This window comes from Salvia hispanica, chromosome 6 (genome assembly GCF_023119035.1).
Source record: "Salvia hispanica cultivar TCC Black 2014 chromosome 6, UniMelb_Shisp_WGS_1.0, whole genome shotgun sequence".
Taxonomy (NCBI): domain Eukaryota; kingdom Viridiplantae; phylum Streptophyta; class Magnoliopsida; order Lamiales; family Lamiaceae; genus Salvia; species Salvia hispanica.
In genome coordinates, this window is record NC_062970.1 from 9,095,997 (window position 1) to 9,102,248 (window position 6,252).

Here is a 6,252-nt window from a genome sequence, read left to right on the forward strand (position 1 = left end):
TCCTAACACGTAACTCCAAAAAGCTCCTGAGACCCTTGAAAAGTCCTCACTCTCAATTAACAGTGCCGTTTTAAGGGAAGCTAACCTGTAGTGTCTACTAAGTGAATCTAACTCGCTAGAACTCTGTCACAGTTATGAAACAAGTTATATTAAATCATACACGATTGTGTCACTCAATCATGCAGCATCAAAACTACTTAGGGAAGAAACAAAGTAAAAACAAAACGGATATTAGATAGAAAAAGGAATTTGTATAACCAAAGTCGTTACTAAACATCCCTAGAATTCTATGAGTTTAGTTACACATAATTGAATAAGCTAAAAACATAGATTGAAAGGAAGACAATTTGAACATAAAACTAAAGCAAATAAAACCCGTAGGTTGAATCCTTGTCGTTCTTGATGTTCTTGAAATCCTTCTCCAACTCCTTGCACCAATGAAGTACTCTAGGTCTTGATCTCTATGAAGTATTTTGCAAGTAGAAGTTCTCTCTTTTTTATGAAGCTTGAGGTCTTATTTATAGGGGAAAGCCATGCCTTGTTGTAGAAGGAAAAAATCTCCAAAATATGGTAAAACTGGGTGCAAATCTAGGGCTTCTCGGATTCGCCGCCTTTCTCCGGCGGGCCGCCGCACCGTGGCCGGCGGTCGCCGCGTTGGAGTCCAGAGAGTCTGTTCCCTCGGCGGCGGACCGCCGCACATCTTCCGGCGGTCGCCGGACGAGACTTCTCTTCCAAGCACATTTTTCCGAGGCGGACCGCTGCATTGATCTGCCCGCCGGGCGCCGGGGCGCCGCACACATCCGCGGCGGTCCCCGGCTGACTCCAGATTCCGAAACTTGGCATTTTGGCTCCCTTTTTCGGCTCAATTATGCACATTTCTCACAAAACACGTCAAAATACCAAAATAGACAAAATATGCAAATAATGGACGTGTAGAGTAACTTTGACATAAAAAACGGACCAAATAATGGCCTTAAAACAGTGCAAAATCCGAGCGTATCAGTCGTAGATCCACGTCAGGTTATGTCTTTATGCTCGCCGGAGGGGCTATATCTTGGAAAAGTGTTAAACAAACATTGATAGCCACCTCTACAATGGAAGCAGAATTCATAGCTTGTTTTGAGGCATCACAACATGGAGTATGGTTGCGAAACTTTATTCAAGGACTGCAAATTGTGGATAGTATTGAAAGACCACTCAAGTTATATTGTGACAATAAGTTCGCAGTCATGTACTCCAACAACAACAGGAGCTCGTCGAAGTCTAAACACATTGACATCAAGTTCCTTGCTGTTAAGGATAGAATTCAGAGTAGACAATTGCAAATTGAACACTTAGGTTCGACTTCCATGCTTGCGGATCCTTTTACTAAAGGTTTACCGCCTTCGGTCTTTCATGAGCATGTATTTCACATGGGTATTCGACCTTGTGATACTTTGGTTTAGTGGGAGTTTATGTTCATCTATGTAATAACATTGAATTTCAGTTATATTAAGTGCACTTTAGTTACTTTGGTTTTAGTTACTTTGAATTATGATTTGGTATTTTCTGATCTCACTACAGTTTCAGAGGACCAGTTGAAAATAGACATGCAAAAGATCACATAGCATGTAATTTTCATGCTGCACACTCATATTTTGATTTGTGTTGCTAGATGTGTTGATATTAGTGATCACTGATGAGTTTAGTCATGTATACGTGTTGTGACTTAAATTTCTTTGATTCTATATTAACATGTTTAGTAGACCGGAATGGCAAAGATGATTGATATAAATAGTTAGCGTGCAACTTTAGTAATGTACAATCATTTGGTGACTTTTATGTTGGCCCAAGTGGGAGATTGTTGGAACATTTTAATATGGTCCAACATAATAGTCTAAAGATTGTATAATATTATGGCTATTTATTGATTGACCCGATTACGTGATCTACTAAGGTTATATAATTTATAGGGTCAAACGATTATCTATAAAAGTATGAGGACTATTGTGCAGATACTACTTTGGATAACTTTAATTTTGTTATGGGTGAAATTAAAGTTATAATAAAGTTAGGGACTTATTCTCTAAATACATGGTTATGGTCCCCAAGTGCAACTCTATAAATAGGTCAATAGATTCTCATTCCTATTGATCAGACGTAATATCAAGACTCTACAGATTACAGAGAATCTGTGAGAGAGCGTTGTCACTTGGAAGACTAGTTTCCATACTTCAGAATCATCAACAACATCATGAATCCCAATCCATGTACGATTTCGTTTTATGTTTATCAATCGTATTCGACATGTGTGATTTATGTGAATCATTAATTTGATTCCAACAATAACGACTTTAACAAACACAACCAATCTTCATTTATAGATTTGCACAAACTATATGTGTTGAATAAAAACTTGATTTTATAGAAACTTTATATAATAATGAAATATATTAAAAAAAATTATTTGTATTTGGGTGTATGAACCGAACGCACTTGGATCAACACATTCTTTCACAATCCTTTTTGCATTATTGTTTTCTCCTGCATCATTGTCAACCAAAATGTTTAGCATAGCACAATCAAATGGCTCAAATGTGCAATCACAAATTATACATAAATTCATGATTTATTATGCAATTTCCATATATTAAAAATTACTTTCTTCGTCCCTTATATTTTGTCACCATTTAACCTGACACAGATTTAAAAATGTAATAGAAAGTGTGTCAAAAAAAGTTAATCAGTGGCATGTGAGTCCTACTTTTATATATATATATATATATAGGGGTGCATTAAGGTCCTTACACCCTCTTAGTCTTAAACATAACACTAATATCAATTCTTGGATTATAGATTTGGATGGTGGTGATTGAAAGTATCCGCGCTACATTAATTCATTTGTAAGCTACATTACGAGGGTGAAATGGGAATGAGAGAATTTGAAGGATCAGTTTTAAACTGCATATCCATGATTTCCGCCATTCTAATTACAACTGACGATACACATTTCCTCTTTCTCACCACCAATTCACAATTTCACCACCAATTTACCATTTCGCCTCCTCAGTTTCTCTCTCTCGTCAAAACCCAAACCTCCCCAATCTGTGAAAAATAAACCCTAGCTTCACTTTTTTGTTCCGATTTGACGATGCCGCCGGACACTGCAGTAGAAATCGACGTTGTATTGTGTCGATTGAATACATCAGATCCACTGGTTGTCCCGATTTGAAGACGCTGTCGAATAGGGTAGGCGAAATCGACGACCTTTGCCTCGTTATTTCTAGAAATTTAAATCGTGGCTGACGATCAGGGTAGGAGAACGACGATTGGACTTATGTTAATCAGTGATTTTATGTGTTTTTAATCATCATTGCATTGAATCTTGTTGGTTACGGTGCACTGGTATATATTTTTGTTTAGTTATTCATTGATTAGATCAAATGGTTGTCAAATCTACATGGGTATTTACTCAGTTTTGTGGAATTGTAAATCGTTGTTAGTTTTTGTTAATTCTTTCATTACTCTAGTGACTTATGATTTGAATCAGTAACATTACCATTTTTGTCAATTGAATCTTGATAGAGTTACTTTGGTCATTTGCAGTAACATCGTGTAGCAAAATAAAACTGACAACATGGTGAAGAGAGGATTACGTTACAAGAGCTAACCAACTCAAAACACAGGTGATCGAATAGCTACATTATTTACTACTTAAATGTTACATTGTTTCTGCAAAAATGTACATTAAGTGCTACTTACATTATTTAACCCAATTTTTACATTACTTCATACTAATGTGCTACATTATTTTGTATTATAGTATGATCTTTTACTTTTTAAAATTTTTCTATACATTATTTACTCAAATCTGTCCATTATTCATACTGATGTGCTACATTATTGTGTGTTACATTATTTACCAATATTCACACATTGTTGCATCAAATATTTACATTATTTTACACTAATATGTTACATTATTATTTCTTATTGGTGGTAATGTAAATCTGTATTATCCAGTAATGTAACATTTTGGCTAATCAATGATCTGTTTGTGAATAGGTAGAAAGAGGGCGCGAGTCAAATTCGATGACAATGAGGAGTTTGCTTGTGTTGGATTTCCTTTTATTTTTGAATTTGTTGTAATATGATGGAAACAAAAAACAATGAATGAGTTGTAACTTAGTTTTTGAAAATAATGAATGCTTTTGAAACTGTTAACTATTAACTAAGAGTTTTGGGATGTAAAAAGAGTTGTGATGTACATTCGCATCTTAATAGTGTAACATTTATATCAAATAATGTACATTTACGATCTAATAATGTTGACATAGAGGATTCCAATATTAAATTACTTGATGTAAAACATATACATTATTATTGAACATACATATGTTGATGCCCCAATATTTTGGTAATGTAATTATACTTCACAATAATGTAGATCTTTAGCAATTAATAATGTAGTAGAATTATAACAATATCATATGCTAATATTATAATGTAGACAACACATGAAATCATGTAAGAGACATATACATTAAACGAATATATTTGTACATTACGATCAGTATGAATTCAAAGAACACTAAGTTAAACACGAGCTTTGATATCTGGGTTGGTACTATGTCCAAGCCCCATGGATAGCTTAACCCTAGGGGATGAGAATTATGTTTCGACCACTTGGCTTACCTATAGGAAGTTGTAGGTGTTATACCCTAGCCCAATGGATAAGCTAACCCTAGGGGAATGGTTCTAACTCCCTCCCTTTGTGAAAGTTGTGTTACTGAGATGGTACTATACCCTAGCCCCATGGACTGCTAAACACTTGGGGAATGGATTTAAGTTTTGGCCTTTAGCGAACAAATAAAAATCTACATTACTCAGTAAGAGACAGATACATTAAACGACTATATTCGTACATTAAAATAAGGTAAAGGTACATTATACAACGAAATTCGTACATTAGACTCTGCGAACTTATCGTGTTTCCATGACTGATGATATCTACGTACATTAAACAAAAACAAATTATACATTATAAAAAATAACAAATACTACTGTTTAAACAATGAAGAAACCATAAATTCGTACAATACAAACTGCAAAATTCTAATTTCTCAAAAAACTGACATGAATCAAAAAACGTTAACCACACAGATATTTGCATAATAAAAAATATAATTTTAAGAAGAATAACTGTAAACATGAAAGAGAATGCCGATTTAGTTAAGTAAAAGAAACCATATAATATATTTTCCATCCATGATGGAGAAAATCAAGGAATGAAATAACTGCTACAAAATACGAGTACCATGTATGCCCTTTTTGATTTTTTTAATTAATTAAATCAGTTACATGTGGCATATATTTCGGCCATTAGATGAACAAGATCTTATGGTTCTAATTAGTTTTCTGTTTTACAAATATTTAGTGTAATGACCTGAATACATCCCTATATATATATATATATATATAACTACTTCAAGAATCGGCGATCTGAAACCAAAAGTTAATTCCCATCAACGATCGGTGAATAATCGCGATCATGAAGGGACGGCGACGGCGAATCGAAAGGAAACCCTCGAAAATCCAATTTCACCGACGATTAGAAGGGATTTGCTTGGCGAAACGAAGGATATTTGTTGGCGATTGTGAACGGAGTTTAGCTGCTTGTTTCTCCGACTACACCTAGGTAAATTTCTGAGTTACTCTGTTTAGCGGCACAATTGGAGAGTTTGTGTTTCTCAATTCTGAGTTGATTAGTTTCTAACTATGTTTGCTTCTCAATCCTTATTCATGACTCAATTGCTTGTTCTTTCAAACTATTGATAATTAGAGTTATGCAATCTGTTTAGTATAACTAAACATTGATGAATCTGAATTATGTTGCTTGTTGAATGCTTTTTACTTGCTATCTGATTTGTGGATTTTGTGCTTGATTCTTTTTCTTTTCTGTTTTTTCTGCTAGCTAATTACTTTGATTAGGAAGATTTTGATTATGTTATGTTCATTTTGGTAGGTTTGTTATTCTATTTTATGTTGTTCATGTTTGTTTTGAAAAATAGCATGTCTTATATTAAGTGATTGCATACTAATGCATTATATAGTGCATGTTTGTGGTTATTCTTTGAATATCTGGTTTCTCAATTTCGATCCATGACTCAATTGTTTGCTTTCTCAAACTATTGAAAATTCTGAGTTATGTACTATGTTAAGTATTACTAAACTTTGATTATTACTAAACATTGATGAATATGAATTATGTTG